We start from the raw sequence: 17,996 nt of genomic DNA, 5'->3' as shown, positions 1-17,996 counted from the left end.
AAAATGATGTCAAAATACCCTATAAACCTATCCAACGATGCAATATTTAAACGGGGAAGGGTAGAGAAGTTGAAATATGTCTAAATGCCGTGTGAGATGATGGGAAAGTGGCTGATTTCTATGCATAGCATTTAGGACGGATACTAATTAAAATTAAGAGCTTAGTAGTACGAGGATCACCTCGGTGCTAAGCCCATGCAACGAAGCACGAACGGTAGTTGGAAATCATTAAAAGAATGGTTTTGCACTTGTGCACAATACTGTTTGCTAAATGTTTGAGCACTAGGCATCCACCAAATGCATGGAGCATGAAAAAGAATTTAAAAGTATCAGTGATCAGCTCCTGGCCATGCATTGCAATTGGTTTATTAGAACATGACCTACGATGAGAGGCAGTGAGGTACCCATGCTGTAGGTAGACGCGGGTCCCAAAGGGGAAAGAGAAGTAATGACAATGGTACATTCTTGGACACGCTTATTTGGTACCTTGAGCGACTTATGTGCGATGTGTTCATTTGTTGAGCGACGCACTGAGGGGCCAATCCCCAAGGTGTAGGAGAGTCACAGAGGGTTGACGGCATTTAGCCGCAGGAGGAACCCCATGTGTATGTGATTCGAGCCTTTTGGCTATGTGAAAGGGACTCCCTCTAAGGAGTAATATTGGGTTAGGATCAGTTAGACTACAACGTATTACAAACGCAATGTTTAGGAAGGCAGAGATTTTGATAGACGCTCCTGGCCGCGAGGCCGAGGGGTTGTCTTGTGCGTAGTGACGAGGCCCGTCTAGTGCGTGAGCCAGTGCCGGCCCGTTTTTTGGTCCATCAGTGGTGCGTCTGCCGGGAGCCGCTTAAAAGTGGCGGTTCTCGAATCCTAGTTGTTTAGGGACCAACTAGCAGTTTATGCCAAAGGATACTGAGATTGATCCGTTATTTATTGATAAGCATCGTCTAGCAGAAATCCAAAAGCAAGAAAGAGACGAAAGAGCTAGGTGACGTGCTGAAATTTTTAGGAGATATTCTCCTAAGCGTAGCGGCGCTGAACCCATACGAGGGAGTGGATCTAGTGGTCTTAGTACCACAAGCAGTAAGTTAGGAGAAGGCGGAAGCTCTAGTGCTCCCCTTCCTTCTGTAAGCCAGTATACATCAAGTACGGGAGGTGTAACCCCACCGTCCCCTATTCCTAGTGCAAATCCAATCCTCGTCATGGCGCAGCCTATTGCAATTCCAGCAGGAACGATGGATTTGCCGGCTCTAGGTTACCCGCTACCCATTTTTAATGGGTTAGTTGAGGAAGATGCGGAACTCCACATTAGGGAGTTTCAAAAGCTGATGTTTAATTGCCGCATCCAAGAAGAAGGACATTTAATGATGTTCTTCAATATGACTCTCAAAGGAAGAGCTGCTATATGGTATCATGGTTTAGAAGTCGGAACCATATTGAACATTGATGCATTTTATGGAGCTTTTCGAAGGGAGTTTGCCCCTGAAAGGGGTGGGCAATATTGGTTGCGTGTACTCAACGTGACCCGCCAAGAACCACACGAGGATATTCGTGCTTATGCGAAGAAGATAAAAGAGGTTTTCCGTAAGTTGGACACCTCTATTCCTATCCCCGCAGCTGCCCAATTGCAATATTTCCTTCATGGTTTGGACTTTAATATCCAATTGCAGTTGAGTAGTGTTCCCTTGGGGGATATAGATACTGCCATTACATGAGCACAAGAGGTGGAATCCCGACTACAAGCAGCCTATGCTTCTCGAGGCAATTCGAATATGGGTTTAGTATTGGGAAACAATATGGCAATGGCCAATGGCAGTAGTGGCCAAGGGATAGCAATGGCTAACCCTAATGGGAGAGGGAACATGATGCAGAATGTCCCTTTATTACCAGCTCCCCCTAGCATGTCTATGCCTACGGGCAGTCAAATGACTCCAAGTGGTGGAGGCCAGGCGGTCAATTCTAACACCATGCCTGTGGCTCAACAAGCAATGCCTAATCGAATTGTTAGGCTGATGGAATGACATGGTAATGACCAAGGCTATGAGTCGAGTTCTTTCAATGTTCTTGGCGAGGTTAAGGACATGATGAAGCATTATACCGATATGATTACGGAGCAGTATCGACAAATAGCTGTTGATGTCAACTTCCTTAAAAAACAACAAAATTTGATAGGAAGTAGATACCCAGAGGAGGGTGCACCTTCGAGGTTTAGCTGCAAATGGTGTGGTGGGCACCACTATCCAAGGAATTTCCCGAATGTTAAGTACGACATTTGTGGAAAATCTGGCCATTTAGCAGCTACTTGCTGGAGTAAGACCAGTTCCCTCCAGCGAGGTAGTCGGCAACCAGGGCCTGTTAATCATCGTGCCCAAGGAAGTGATTCCCAGCGAGAAGATGGGCCTAAACAAATACTTCAACAACCAAAGACTATAGTGGAGGAGCTACCAAGTGGTAGTGGGGTTAGTTTGATTGAGGCTGTATGCGTTAATGATGCTGAAACCTCTAATCTGCGAGCTGTTCTTACAAGAGGTCAAAAGGGTAGAGAAGCCGACAAGGATAAGCCTGTCGAAGGAAACCCTAAACAAGGCAACAAAGGAACGCAAGTTTTGGATCCTGCCATGGAAGGGGGACCTTTGAAGCCCGTAGAAAGTAAAGGCGATAAGGAACCATCAAAGAAGAAGGTGAAAGTTAAGAAAGAGGCAATAAAGCCAGTTCAGTGACCTAAAGAGTGGATGGTTTGGCATGAAAAGCGAGCTCTATCGAACTATCATGAATTCGATTTGGCGAGCTCTCTTTGCGAAGTCAAGCCGGATGTGAATTTTTTACAGCTTATTAAGCTTTCCCCAGGAGTACGCAAGGAATTTAGAAAGATCCTACGTATCGGGTATATCGTAGAACCTTTGGGTATTGCGCGAGTTGGTTATGACTGGTTCGAGCATGCTGAGAAGCATTGCCCAAGGGTTGCGGCCTATGTCGATGGGATATTAGTAGATTATGCCATTGTCGACACGGGATCATCGATCAACATTATGAGTTCTGAACTGATTGAAAGGTTAGGTCTTGAGATCCAGAAAGATACCTCCACAATTCTCAGAATGGCAGATGATAGTTTGAGACAGCCGGAAGGCTGCATTACTAAGGTCCATGTCACTGTTGCAAATGTAGAATGCATGTTGGACTTTAGGGTGATTTGTTTTGCAGGGCGTCCAAGTTACCAAGTATTACTCGGACGACCTTGGATCTTGCAAGCGGATTGCCAAGTAGATATACCTACCGGTCGACTGATATTCGGCAGAGGTGCTCAGCGTGTGGTGGTTGATGTTTATCCAGAGTCCCCGCAGAGTGAGAGAGCTCCTCTATCTTCTACAGAATTGGAGACATTAGAAGATTTATCTGCTAGTGAGATATCATCAAGTGATGAGTCCAAAGAGGGATCCACCACGGAGGACATCTATCAGATCACTTTGAATGAGCCGATAGAGGGCCAAGAGCGTATAAGAGATGCAGATGTTATCGAGCTAGACCTTGGTACGCCTGATGATTCGCGGCCAATCAAATTAGGTTCTATGCTCAGTTCAGCAGAAAGGGAGGACTATGTTGCCTTGATCCAGGAATTTCGTGATATCTTTGCCTGGAGTTATGATGAGTTAAGAAGCATTCCTCCTAGTCTTGCTGTTCATACAATCCCGTTGAAAGAGGGCAGTCGTCCTGTACGGCAGAAAGTAAGGCGTATGCCTTTCGAATTGAGGGACGGGTTGTTTGAAGAGTTACAGAAGCTTCGAAAAGCGGGTTTGATTTTTCCTGTGCAACACACGGAATGGTGTTCGCCGGTTGTGATAAGAAAGAAGAAGAATAATCAAATCCGATTATGTGTAGACTTTAGGGAGCTGAATAAGCAGACAGTTAAGGACTACTACCCGTTGCCATTTATTGACCAGATTTTGGATCAATTAGCGGGTAGGGAGATATATTCGTTTATGGATTGGTTTGTAGGATACAACCAAATGGCAATTGCAGAAGAGGACAAGTTGAAAACAACTTTTATCACTGTATTTGGTACTGTTGCGTACCATGTGATGGCCTTTGGTTTATGCAATGCGCCTGGTTCGTGGCAACGAACAGCAGATAAGACATTCGGTGACATATCCCCTGAAGAGTTGAAGGTGTTTATTGATGACTTAGGGGCTGCCACCGTGAGAGAAAGGTAGTTGATCATTTTAAGAAAATGCTTTGAGCGCTGTAGACAATTTTGCATCGCCCTAAACCCACGAAAGTGTGTTTTTGGAGTACCTTATGGGCTATTGCTGGGTCATGTAGTCAGTTCGGTGGGAATTGCGACAGACCCCGAGAAGGTCAAAGTTATAGTTGCCATGGGTCCACCACGCACTCCGAAGGAAGTTCATAGCTTTCTGTCTTCGGTTGGTTACTACCGTAGATTCATCAACGCCTTAGCAGAAAGAATGTTGCCGCTTACAAATTTATTGTCCTTCAGCTGCTCGTTTGTATGGGGTGACCCTTGTAAGGTAGCATTCAAGGATGTGAAACAAGAGCTAGCAAGAGCACCCACTTTAAAAGCATCTAAAAGAGGTGAGGTGTTTTATATATTTTCAGCAGCCACCATGTATAGTATCAGCTGCTGCTATTTAGCCCAAATTTGGGAAGAGAAGTGGTACCACCCGATTGCTTTTGCTAGTCGGAAGCTAGGGGTATCCAAAATCAATTATACTTACATGGAGAAGCTGTGTTTAGCGATGGTCTTTGGGACCAAGAAATTCAGGCATTACATTCTCTATGAGAAAGTCGTGCTTTATACGAAGATAGAGGGACTTCGATTATTGATGAATAAGCTACAGCCGCCTGATCGTTTAGCAAAGTGGTTGATCACTTTGCAAGAATTTGATTATGAAATCAAGAGTAAGCCACTAAGGTTGCAAGGCATCGTGGAATGTCTTGTGGACTTTGGGGAGCCGAAAGAATCTGTGGTTGAAGGTAGTGACATGGAGTTGTTATTTAAAATAGATACGGCATCTATTCCCTCCTAGTACGCTACAATAACGCATTATTTATCAACGGGAGAGGCGGGATCCGAATTATCTAAGGCTGAGAAAAGGAAAATTAAGCAGCAAGCGTTAAAGTTTGCCTTGATCGCAGGTACATTATATCGGCAAGGGGTTGATGACATCTATCGCCGGTGTGTGATGCCTGACGAGGTGCCATTCATTTTGGAAGAGTGCCATGATTCTGCTTGCGGTGGCCATTTTGCTGGACGGCTCACAGCACAAAAGGCTTTAAGAGCAGGTTATTGGTGGCCTGCCATCTTCCAGGATGCGTTTGTGTATGTTAAGAGATGCGATATTTGCCAACGACATGATAGTTGAGAGAATAGGAAACGACCACTCACCCCTATTATGGCGATACTTCCATTTGAGAAGTGGGGAATAGACTTTGTGGGTCCTATTACTCCGTCATCGACTACGCAAAAGAGGTACATCATTGTCGCAACTGACTACTTCACAAAGTGGTCAGAAGCACGTGCAACAAGGAAAGATGATGCTAAAGAAACTGCTAGTTTCCTTTTAGAGCAGATAATATGCCGGTTTGGTCCGCCAAAAGAATTAGTGTCAGACCGCGGAACCCATTTCCTGAATAAGGTGATTAAAGGTTTGACAGAGATGTGGAAAATCAAGCATAACAAGACAACCCCATATAATCCGCAAGCCAATGGGCAAGTTGAAAGCACCAACAAGCAACTTGTGGGCATCCTGTCCAAAATTGTATCGGAAAAGAAACGGGATTGGGATAAAAAGTTATACGTGGCAGTGTGGGCTTACAATACGACTTTCAAATGAGCCACTCGCCATACCCCGTTCAAGTTAGTATATGGGGAGGAGTGTGTCTTGCCTTTAGAAATTGAGCTGCCGACTATTCGGTTTGCCATCAATCATTCTTTGAGTGATGAAGACGCACTTTTTGAGCGCTTGACGACACTGGCACATTTAGATGAGCTTAAGTTGCAGAGCTTATTGCACCAAGAAGTGGCGAAGCGCCAAATGAAGCAGCTGCACGACATCAAAGCCAATAAATACACCTTCAAGAAAGGACAGCTTGTTCTATATTATGACGCATGACGTGAATTATTTCCAGGCAAGCTAGAACCCAAATGGGATGGGCCCTATAGGATCGTTAGGATAGGAAAGAATAAATCCACAGTTTTGTTGGCTGACCTTGAGGGGATAGAATTTAAAAATAAGGTTAATCTTAATAAGATTAAACCTTATTGTTTCTGATTGCACTAATGCTATGACTGCCTTGCAGGTCTAGGCGAGATCGATCAAACATCTGCAAGGAAATCGTGATAGAGGTTGATGGGTCGCCTGATCCCTTATTTAGAACACCCATATTTAGAACAGAGGTATCATCAGGGAAAGCTCATTTGGTGAAGCAAAGGATACAAGGTGATTGAGCAAGAAGGCGGGACATTTATTTGGGAGATCAAGGTCTTCTGCCATCACTGCCTACAAATTTTGACGAGCATCCCTGTTAAATTCAATGATGATGGAGGGATGGAGCCTACAGTCCACCCATTGAATATGCTGAATTTCAATTACCATAATTACGAGTAGAGTTCCGGATGGCGGGATATGTAAACCCTTTATGGACGTACACCTTGTACTTTGATGGGGCGTCCAGGGGTCCATGCAAAAAAGGTAGTGTAGGAGTTGTCATCCGAGACCCCCGACGACGCATTGTCATGAAGTTAGCTGCTTATCTCGGGGTGAATTTTACCAATAATATGGCAGAATACAAAGCCTTGATTATGGGTTTGAATATTGCGAAGAAGGAGGGTATCCTCCAGTTGTTGGTGAAAGGGGACTCTCAGTTGGTTTTAAATCAACTCAATGGGACATACATGGTACGAAACCCCATCCTTTGTATGTACCATCATACTGCCATAGCCCTGCTAGATGAATTCGATAGAGTGTCTTTTCAGTTGATTCCACGGAATTGGAATCAGTTTGCCGATTCATTGGCTAATTTCGCGTATGAAGAGGACCTCTTCTTTAATTGTGGCCCTTGTCCTGATATATCTATTGATGGTGAGACAGGGCCTGGTCGTTTGTGGGGTATGCTTTCTGAACATGCCCTCTTTGGCAGACGATGGTTGATCTGGGTGATGCAGAGGGTAAGCGAGACTCATCTTCCTTTATTATCTTGGACCCATAGACTGATTCGACGACATGTGATGCAAACACCTCTTGCAATATACGCAGGAGGGATAGGTCATAATTTAATGCACTTAGTTTAGGGCTACAAGCCCTGTTCCCCTGGGAATGGTATGCTTTGATGTCTATCATAGTTGTTTCCAAGAGGATGTTATGCGTAGTATGTTTGATTTCATTAGGCCAAGAGGGCCGATTCAGTTTTGTAGTGAAGTGTTTCATTTCATTAGGCCAAGAGGGCCATTTGCCTGTCTAGTGCAGGTGCGTTTAATTGGGTTTTTGTTTCAAGTACTGTGCTAGACAAGTTTGAAGGCAACCTTGGAGGGAGCCTTTGTCGCGGCATCGATGGAAGCTTCTTGTGGCCAATCCAGGTGATACCTCTCCTTTACGAGTACCTTTCTTTCCTGTTATATGTGTATTTGTACTTGTCGAGGGGACACATTTTTGTTGGGGACCGGCAACCAAGGCATGAAGTCCCAAGTTTAGGTTGAGTATGTTTGAGGGAGGTCGAAGTAGTCATCGCCTCCTGTAAAGACATTGTTAGACATTGAAATACCTGTTTTAGAAGGAAGTCCTAGTGGCCCTGTCCTGCTAGCCTGCTAGGCAGCCGTTCTAGGAGTTCTTGTCAGTAGTGAGGCAGTTAGAGAAGCCTGCCAGAAGCTAATAATGATGATGCCCAGAAACTCTGTACATCCTAAAAGATGAATATAAATACGAAGGTGTGTAAAAAGGGGTTCTAACCCCTCTCAAAGAAAAGAAAAGAAATGAAAATATATAAGCAGTTGATCATTGCCTTGCGACGGCTTGGTAGGTTCCTGGGGACGAATCAGACTCGGGGCCGATACCTTGTCTTCCTAGGGGTGGCTTCTTGCTGGAACAAAAAAATGATGACAAAACAAGGAAGGTTGGAGCGAAAATAAAAGTGAGCGTTAAAAAAGGATTAAGTGTCGCCTTGCGAGGGCTTGGTAGGTTCTTGGGTGCCGAGACAGGTCCTGAGGCCAATGCCCTGTTCTCCTTGGGTCACTACGCTCAGCTCCCTCCTTTTTACATGCCCAAGTATATTCATCCAATAAAAACCCTAAACGAAGACATGTACTGAAAGAAAATACTCCTTGATCAGGCTATAGGAGTCCTCGTCTTGCAGGAGCATCTCGTGGTGTTGTCTTTAGTTGGTAAGTAGTTTAGACTACCACTTAGGGCAACCTCTTTGATAGGTTTTTTTTTAGTTTGGCTGTGTTGGAGCAGCTGGTTCGTGACTCACTTCGGATCTTCTATTAGATGATGCTAGGCCTACTCCTTGTGGATGTCATGCCTTGGTTCTGTCCAGGGGGAGGGGGAGCATTGTGCTGAGTTTTATTATATGTTTGTTTTGTATCAGTTTGATGCTTCTTTGGTTGTTTATGTGCAGATATGTTCGTGGATTCGACGGGCTGAGTCGCCCTATCCCATGGTCGCCAATGAGAGCAGAATTTAGGTGACGGAAAGTGCTTAAAAATAGCTAAAAATTATAAATTTCAAGGGAAAAATATTCACCGTCAAAGGCGGCGGCTCGATCTAGGACGATTTTAAGCATAAGCAGTCGACGGGCGCCCAAGTGACACCTCCGGATTTTTAGTAATTTTTCTGTCAGTCAGGACAGGATGTGGGAGCTGCAGGCCTGTCCGGGATGCCGAGAGGGACGCCCAAAAATTTACAGCACGTCAATCGGAGCTCGTATGCGGAAGTTGGCCCGAAACCGGCCAGGGTGCCCAAAAAGGGGGCCAAATTTGAAATTCCAAAAGGTGTGATTAGAGGGGGGTGACCTTTGGCACCCCCCCCCCCCCTAAAAAAAAATGTGATGTAGGGGGGCGGCAGCTGTTTTCAGCCGCCGAAAAAAACGCGCGCCCCCCCCCCCCCCCCACAAATCGACATGATGGCTGTCAAGTAAGCCATGAAACAAATCACAGCAGGCCACTACATTGTTCTCACGCTCCGCATCGCTCCGTTCCGCACAGACAATGGCAGCCTGTAGAGGGAGAGAGAAAATCAGTCTTTCTCTCTCCTCCCTCTCTCTCTTCTAAAGACAAGTTCATGTGGGGAGAAGAAGGAAGAAGAAAGAATGATGGAGGCTTGTCCGGCATGGATCGGATTGCTCCACGGGCTAGAAATGGTGATTGGTGATTGTGTTGGACATGAAGTGCTGCTGATTTCCAAATTTGCAGCCATGGACATGAAACCCGAAACACGCAAATAAGCGGTAATTTAAAATTTTCAAAGGAAATTTGAGATTCTATAGCTTTTGATTGATGAAATGTTGTTCATGTGGGCTAAAAATTGTTCATGTTGCTGTTTTCCATGAGTTCTTGCTGGTCATAATCAGAAAATCAGAAAAATATGCATCTTGTGGTTCGAAATAATACATTAAAACACGAAAAGCATGAAAAATCAAGGGAAAATGATGGTTTTTTGGCATAAAAATGGGGAAGTAAATAGGAACATCAACTAAACTTTCATTTTTCTGCAAGAAGAAACTAAGGGCCACAGCCCCTAATCTGTTCTTAATTTTTAGTAATTAAATAATGCAAAAAAATAAGGAAAAATACAAGAAAAGGGTGAAAAAACCCTTAAAAATAGGGAAAAAATACATTTTGGGTTTCGAAAAATAAGGATAAATAAGAACAATGTATGTGAATGTTTGTGGGGACTGAAGCATGAGGATTTTCCTCAGTTCAACCCCACCTTCTTGTTCTAGTGTGTCTTTTTCTGCTTTCTACACATAAAATGATGTCAAAATACCCTATAAACCTATCCAACGATGCAATATTTAAATGGGGAAGGGTAGAGAAGTTGAAATATGTCTAAATGCCGTGTGAGATGATGGGAAAGTGGCTGATTTCTATGCATAGCATTTAGGATGGATAATAATTAAAATTAAGAGCTTAGTAGCACGAGGATCACCTCGGTGCTAAGCCCATGCAACGAAGCACGAACGGTAGTTGGAAATCATTAAAAGAATGGTTTTGCACTTGTGCACGATACTGTTTGCTAAATGTTTGAGCACTAGGCATCCACCAAATGCATGGAGCATGAAAAAGAATTTAAAAGTATCAGTGATCAGCTCCTGGCCATGCATTGCAATTGGTTTATTAGAACATGACCTACGATGAGAGGGAGTGAGGTACCCATGCTGTAGGTAGACGCGGGTCCCAAAGGGGAAAGAGAAGTAAGGAGAATGGTACATTCCTGGACACGCTTATTTAGTACCTTGAGCGACTTATGTGCGATGTGTTCATTTGTTGAGCGACGCACTGAGGGGCCAATCCCCAAGGTGTAGGAGAGTTGCAGAGGGTTGACGGCATTTAGCCGTAGGAGGAACCCCATGTGTATGTGATTCGAGCCTTTTGGCTATGTGAAAGGGACTCCCTCTCAGGAGTAATATTGGGTTGTGGACTACAACGTATTACAAACGCAATGTTTTGGAAGGCAGAGATTTTGATAGACGCTCCTGGCCGCGAGGCCGAGGGGTTGTCTTTGCGTAGTGATGAGGCCCGGCTAGTGCGTGAGCCAGTGCCGGCCCGTTTTTTGGTTCATCAGTAGTGGAGAGGAAGGGGTGGTTGCATCTAGTGAACTGGCTGTCGTTCATGTCCTCTAGGAGGGCTAGGCAAAAAGAAGGGAGGAGAGTAGCCCTCATCATGAGATGAGCTATGGCACAATTATCTATAGCATTAGGGTCAAAGAATAGGGGAGGCAGGCCACGCTCTTGTGGAGTCGAGTCCTGCTTAAGGAGTATCTTAAGTAGCCTAAGATAGTTACAGGTGGTTATGAAGGCGTGGTCAGGACATGAGGAAAAGTCCACCAGGAAGCGCATCATAGATTCATCTAGGCTTTCTGCAGTAAAAAGAAGGGCGTTGTCGAAGGATGCTACAGTGGAGTTATAAATGACAGGGAAGTCATAGTGCCCGTGGAGGGTGGCATCAAAATCTACGCCTACCCTTCGAGGGTACGCCATATAAGTAGGGTCGTTCCGCTCGAACGGCAGGGTATTACAAAAAGCCATCCAAGCGAGCATGCTTATGTCGCATACTCATCTCCTCCACAGGGGTTGGTCCCTATATTTTTGTACAGTGTAGGGGATTTCAAAAACTTTATCGTGCCAGTAGTCAGCCGCTTCGGTGCCCCAAGAGGTTGGGGTCTTTTCCCGCTCTTCCAGCAATCTTTTCCCCAATCAGCCACCGACCGCGATCACCTCGTCCATCACTTTGAGGGGCAGGACCCTCCGCAAACTGTTGGGTAGGAGGAAACTGAAGGAGAATGGCTCCTTTCCTAGTTCCTGCAGCTCCCACACCACCAGTTCTGCATGGAATCCCGCCGAGAGATCATCTGGGCACGGAGGGAGAGACGCGGATGGTAGCACGGCTGGTTTGGCTCTCAGCTTCTGTCTGGCCTCCTCCACCAGCTTTTTTTGCCTTTCTTTAGAGACGGCTTTTCTTTCTGCAGAGCTAGGTCTGCTTGTGGTGGATCTTGGGCCTGTGGAGGGGGGTTGCGGGACCACATCTTCCCTGAAGCGATTCACATCGATTTCCAGCTCGGTTTCTTCCCCCTGCCGTTCTGCGTGTACTGATTCTTCCTTGAACCCGAGGGCATCTATTTCCTGGGGGGTTAGGTCGGCTCTCATTAGGTATTTTCGTTGTTCCTCCAGACCCAGCCTAACCTCCGCCGGTAGTGGTGGCATATGTAGTCCAGCGTGTAGGGCTCTTCTTGCCATGCCAAGCTTCCTCTGCACTGCTTCCAGCGGCTCTCCTTGTGCTATCTGGGTGGCGTCCAAGATGGTGTCGAGGAAGATCTTCTGTTGAGCGTTGAAGGCCACTTGGGCTGCCTCTGCCTTGCTCTCCGCAATGATTTTCTCTTTTTCTGTTAAAGCAAGGCGGCGCGCTAGTGTCTTCACGCTCCTCTCGTTATGTGCGCCCCACTCCTCTACCCTTTTGTTCATCACTTCCAGGCCTTCCCCTTGTCTCAAGGTCAACATCATGATTTTCTGTCCATAATCCTCTAATTCCCTGACCAACCTCTCTTGTTCTTGTCGTTTAGAGGTCAGCTGATCTGTTAGGCGCTTGAGCTCCTCCTCCTGCTCCTCCATGCCTCGTTGCCTTTCTTCGTCCCTAGCATTCAGCTCCTCCCTGAATGCATCCACCTTAGCAGCTTTCGCAGCAAGCTCCTGGTACTGCCCTATTAGAAGCTTGTGCCCTCTTTGCATGTTTACTAACTCTTGCGTCTCATTCTCGAGTAGCTGCCTCCAATGTTCCTCCCTCTCATCCCTAGCCTTCAGTTCCTATTTCAGCTCTGCAATTTCGCACTGCTGCAAGGCTACCATTCTTGTCTTGTCCAACTGGAAGGCAGCCATGGTTTCCTTCTCGGCTGTCAACTCAGCCACGGCTGTTTTGCGTTCCTCCTTCGCTCTCTCCAACTGGGAGAGCAGCTTAGTGACGTATTCATCGTAATTGGCTGATGGCATCATCTTGTGTGAATAGGCGAGGTGGAGGCTTGGACTTTTTGCTTTTTGGGTTCTTGCTTGGACTCTGCATCTGCGGCTGGCCTTTTTTGTCCTGTGGCCGTAGTTTCCATGCTCCGCCCCTGGCCCATTTCTTTATTGATAAAATACTGCATCCATGCCACGAAATTCGACACATCTGCGCTAGTGGGGATGCTGGGGGTGACGGTGGTGAGTTCCGCAGGAGGTACCAGGAGGGTAGGGATCGGATGAAGCGGGGCCTTGTCTTTGCCTTCGGAGACTGGGGGTAGCACGAACTCTGGCACCTGTGTGCTAGATCCAGGCCCCTCTTCTCTGCATGGGCTCAGGTTCCTTAGTTCGTCTGCTCGGCACTGCTGTTCGATGGACCGTCATGTGGCCTCCGCCAAGTCCTCCTCCTCTTTCCTTCGCAGCTCCTTCTCTTCTTCCTCCGCTTTCCTCTTCCTTTCCTCCTGCCTTTTCTTCTCTCCTCCTGCTTTTTCCATTTTTGTTCCTTTTCTCTGCTTCATCTTCTTTCAGGGATTCCTTCTTTTCCCTTTCCAAGTCTTCCCTTTCTTTCTTCCTGCCTTCATCACCCTTTTTCTTCCCCTGCGCTGCCTTTTTCTTCGTTGTCTTAATTGCCCTCTTACTAGTTGGTCCTTCCCCTTCTTCTTCTATTTCTGTTCTGTCGGTGGACCTGTCTTTGTCCTGTCGAGGGGCGACTTCTCCGGCGTTTCTCCTTCTCCCTCCTCCGGCTCTTGTGCTGCCTTTACTGCCTCCTGAATTAGTGCAGTTAAGACTCCTTCGTAGCCGATGAAAGAGGCCTTGGAGGAGGCTTTCTTCCTTTTTGTCACCTTAGAAGCAGGAGATTCTCCTCCTGTTGGTGCACTTCCTAGGGCTAGTGCTTTGGCCGCTTGATCGATAGTCTTCCACACGTAGCCATTCCAATCCACCTCATCTAGAGTGTGGGCTGCTACATTCTCCAGCATGGGCATACTAATCCGATGCATTAAGGAATTCTATCGTTGGCTGGAGAAGAGCACGTGCACCAACTTGGCCTGCAGCCTGGCGTCAGTGTCGGGGATGTCTTGGATGCTTATGCCGTCGTTCATAAGTACCTCTTTCTTCTTCATTTTCAGCAAGGCGTAAACATCCCTTTTTTGTCGCCTTTCTGTCCTATGTACCAATCCCAGAGCTTTTTCCACCAAGACTGGGTCCAATCGGACCGGTATCTTCTTTGCGCCCTCTCCTCGGCCTATTGTTACAATGCCCGCTTCCTGGTCCGAATTGTATGTTCTGAGGAATTCCACGCATTTGAAGTGATCCGGCTCCTACGAGAATTTTTCAATATATTTTATCAGGTTGCACTGTTCCACCACCCTTCTGGCTGCCTCCTCCTTCGCCACCATGACTTCGATGTTGTGGATGGTTCGGAACTTCAGCTGGCCGAAGGTGCGGTTCTCCAATTGGATGCAATATAGCTCCCTTTCCTCGTCAGTGAATGGGAGTCGGTGGGCGCGGTCTTGCTGTGATATTTTCTGCTCCTGCCATAATTCGTGACTTCCGTTAGTGTTTTCCACATAGCACTTTGCCGTTTTTAAACTCTTAACTAAATTTTTGGAAGCCATTTTTCTCATACTAATGCTTATGTCTTTCACTACTTTTACTTTACCATACCCCCTTTTTATTCATTTCCTATCTAATTCCTTTCATTGTATTTCCCACGTTTCTTTTCACCGTGTTTCCCACATACATACCCACCTTTCTTCCGGCTGAGAGAAGAATCCTTCCTAGGATTGGGAGTTAAAGGGTGGCGTTGGTCTTGTTGGGGTAGGGATTTACGTGTGAAGAAGCCACGTGTAAAATCGTGGGTTGTATTCCAGTTGCGCATGACAATCGAGAGCAGCCGGTTGGATAGAGACCTGGGAGATGTAGGTCAAGACATCATGAAAGAGATCCCCAGTATTAAGGCGGCTGGCGACATGTAATTCCTCTTTGGTGAGGAGTTGGTCAATATAGGGGTGGGCGAGCACATGGTCGTCCAATTGCTGATTGCGGATGATGGCCAAAACCTTAAACGAGATGGGTGCCACATAAGTGGGGTCGTATTCAATGGTTTCAATTGCCTTGCGTTGCTCAGCATTGGTCATTATTCGGCAACCTTTTTTCTCCCATTGGATTCGCAGAGCAAACCACTGCTGTAAGAACGTGGAGGGCGAGCTTGCCATTTGCAGGAGCTTGTGCATCTCGTGTTCAGGAACAGAGCGGGGAGGCTTTCGATATGAAGTGACTAGACGTCTGAGCTCCGCTTGCTGCTTTGAGATTTCATTGTTTGCTATGAGTTCGGCAGCGATCTTGGGGGATTTAGTAGTTATAAGTTCGTATTTCTCCCATGTGCATGGTAATGCACGAACCTCCGAAGGAAGGGTTCTGTCAAGGAGGCCTAGGTCGAGCCTCTCATAGCTTCTAGTGAATGTGGTGAAAGTGTCGTCCAACATCCTGATGCAAGTTATTAAGTCATCCCCAGAGGTCACAGCAAGGTCGTTAGCCAAGGAGAGGAAAGGTCGTACCGCGTACGAGGATCTAAGACCTGCTGGTGGGGATGGTGCAACTGGACTGGACAGTGGTGACTCCCTCATCAGTGTCACAGGTTGGGCTTTGTATGTAGAAGCACATTGAGGTGCTGCAGGAAGCTCTGGGGGCCTGGGGGTTGGGCTGGGTTCTGAGTGAATAGTCATAGGGCTTTTTAAGCCCTCTGGATTAAGCAGGTTTAAGGCTTGTGGCGTTTGCTTTGGTCGATAGATGAGTTGAGGCTTACTAGCCGTTGCTAGCAATGGCGTGCTGATTATGTGCTGGTTACCACGTGTGCAAGCCTTCCTTTCTAGGGTGATATCACTTGTAGATGAGCTTTTTAGCCGGCTATTTTTAGGCACCCAAATCCAGGGGTTGCCCTTGTAGTATCCCTGTGTCCGCAAGAGATCCTTACGAATCCATCGCAGCATGGTTGTTTGTCTATGGAAATAGCGTCTACACTGCCTCCTAGGCCGGAACGACTGATGTTTCTAGCGGTTAGGGTCCCGTTTGGGTGGTGTATCCGAGTGTGGTTCCTGCCATTTTGGCACCCACATAAGTCTGGGCTCCTTGGCCTTGTGAGCATTCTTGGTGGATTTGGGCCTGGGGTCGAGTGCGTGGCACAAAGCCACAGGTTTTTCCAGTTTAGACTGGGTCTGGAGCATGGTCCTAGGGGTTTCTACTAGTGTCGTCGTGATGGTGGAGGAATCATGGCAGCCCTTGCTAAAGGTCGTTACTATACGGGTGTTGCCGATGGCAAGATGAATGCGGTTTAGGTTGTAATCCACATTACAGTGCGTTAGCTTCTTGAAGGTGCAACCCAATAGTGACACATTACTGGCTTCTTTAGTGTTAGGCAACACATGGAAGAAGGCTGGTAAACTTTCAATCTCGATGGAAACAAGTACCTTGCACTTCCCCAAGAGTGAATAGGCAGTACCCCCAAACAGGGTGAGGTTTGCATTAGTGGGCTGTAGTGTCGGTTGACCAATGCGTGTCCAATGGTCATGCATCAAGATGTTGTAGTCGGCCCCTTCATCAATAAAGGCATCGAAAGAATACACCACGCCTGCTGTGACTGTGATTCATAGATACGCCGGTGCCACTGCTTCCTCGTCCTGATCCGTAAGGTCGGTTACAGTTGCCATTCGGACGTTCAACGGGGCTTCTAGCATGGGTGGCTCATGTAATGGATGGGAAGGAGGATAGTACTTCTTTACACGGCTGCCGTTAAAAAAGCCTACTCCTTCACCGTCAAGTGTCTTCAACTCAACATTCCCGGTTCTACCAATCATGAGTACTCTAAAAGGGCCTAGTCCTCGAAACTTCATCTTATATTTGTGTCCTTTTACTGAGTATAGCAGAAAAAGATTTCCTTGTTCGAAGTCTCATTGCTTGACATGCTTGTCAAACCACATTTTTCGTCGAGCCTTCTTGCAGATGAGCACGTGGGTGGCTAGAAGACTAGTTTTTGACAGGCGCTCCAACTCGGTCAGGCGTTGCATCCATGCTTCCTTCCCTTCCCATCATTCTTGGAGTGCTATTCTCAGGCTAGGGACGAAGAATTCTACCGGTAGAATTGCTGTTGAGATATCGAGCTCCACTCGTGATACGCCAGGGTGACCGTTGTGTATTTATGTCACCAACTTGTCAGTTGCAGACGCGGTTGGTACACCGCCCATGAATAATAGCTACATGATAGCTATCCTTATCTACTCTAGTTCGTGGCTCAGTTAGTATGCCACCTTAGTTAGTTGAGTTTGGTTTGAGACCCATATAGAGGGTTCTTCTATTTCTTTGTACTTGAGTTCTTTTGGCTTACACAACTAAGAAGAGTAAAACTGTTTTCAGCCTCCACCCTTGTGTGTCTTCCCCCATTGTGCAAGCAAGAAAGCTTCAAGCGAGACTCCTTCCTTCTCTCCCACAATCTTGACAATTGCTTCAGTCCCATAGGTTAGCCTAAAGGGGGTTTGACCGACGGCCGTTTTATAAGATGTGCGGTAGGCCCACAAGACTGCCATCAACTTGTTGTCCCAGTTGCTTCTCGAGGCTGAGACCACCTTAGTTAGGATGTTAATAAGAATTTTGTTAGTTGATTCTGCCTAGCCATTAGCCTGAGGGTAGTATGGTGAGGATTTGCGATGGATGATGAGAAAGGTGGATAGGAGATGTGCTATCACTTCGTTGATGAAGTGTGTGCCTTGGTCGCTAACCAGTTCGATGGGGCAACCGAAGCGTGAGATCACTTGCTCCCATAAGAACTTGGCAGTCATTCTAGCATCATTTTTTCGTGTTGCTCTTGCCTCTGCCCATTTCGTGAGGTAATCCGTGGGCCACTATGATGTACTTGGCTTGCGAGTACTGCGTTGTGGGGCTTATTGGTCCTATGAAGTCAATTCCCCATTTTTCAAAGGGTTAGCGAGCAATAATTGGGGTTAACTCCATTTGATCCTTACGAATCGGAACTTTTTCCCGCTGTCTGGCACTCGTCACAATGCTTGACAAATCGCTTGGCGTCACGGAAAAGTGTGGGCCACCATAGTTGGGACTGCAACACCTTCCGTGTTGTTGTGTCTCCGCTAAAGTGTCCACCTGCAATGTCGCTATGCGCTTCTGAGAGCACATCATGCATCTCATGTTCACACACACACCTTCGCAGCAATCCGTCTTGGCCTAACCTATAGAGTTGGCCTGCAATCAGCTGGTAGGACTGGAGCTTC

Source organism: Lygodium microphyllum, chromosome 6 (assembly GCF_053477565.2).
Source record: "Lygodium microphyllum isolate KBCC chromosome 6, Lygodium_microphyllum_v1.1.10, whole genome shotgun sequence".
NCBI lineage: Eukaryota > Viridiplantae > Streptophyta > Polypodiopsida > Schizaeales > Lygodiaceae > Lygodium > Lygodium microphyllum.
The sequence above is the reverse complement of the archived record's forward strand: the minus strand, read 5'-3'. Positions refer to the sequence as shown.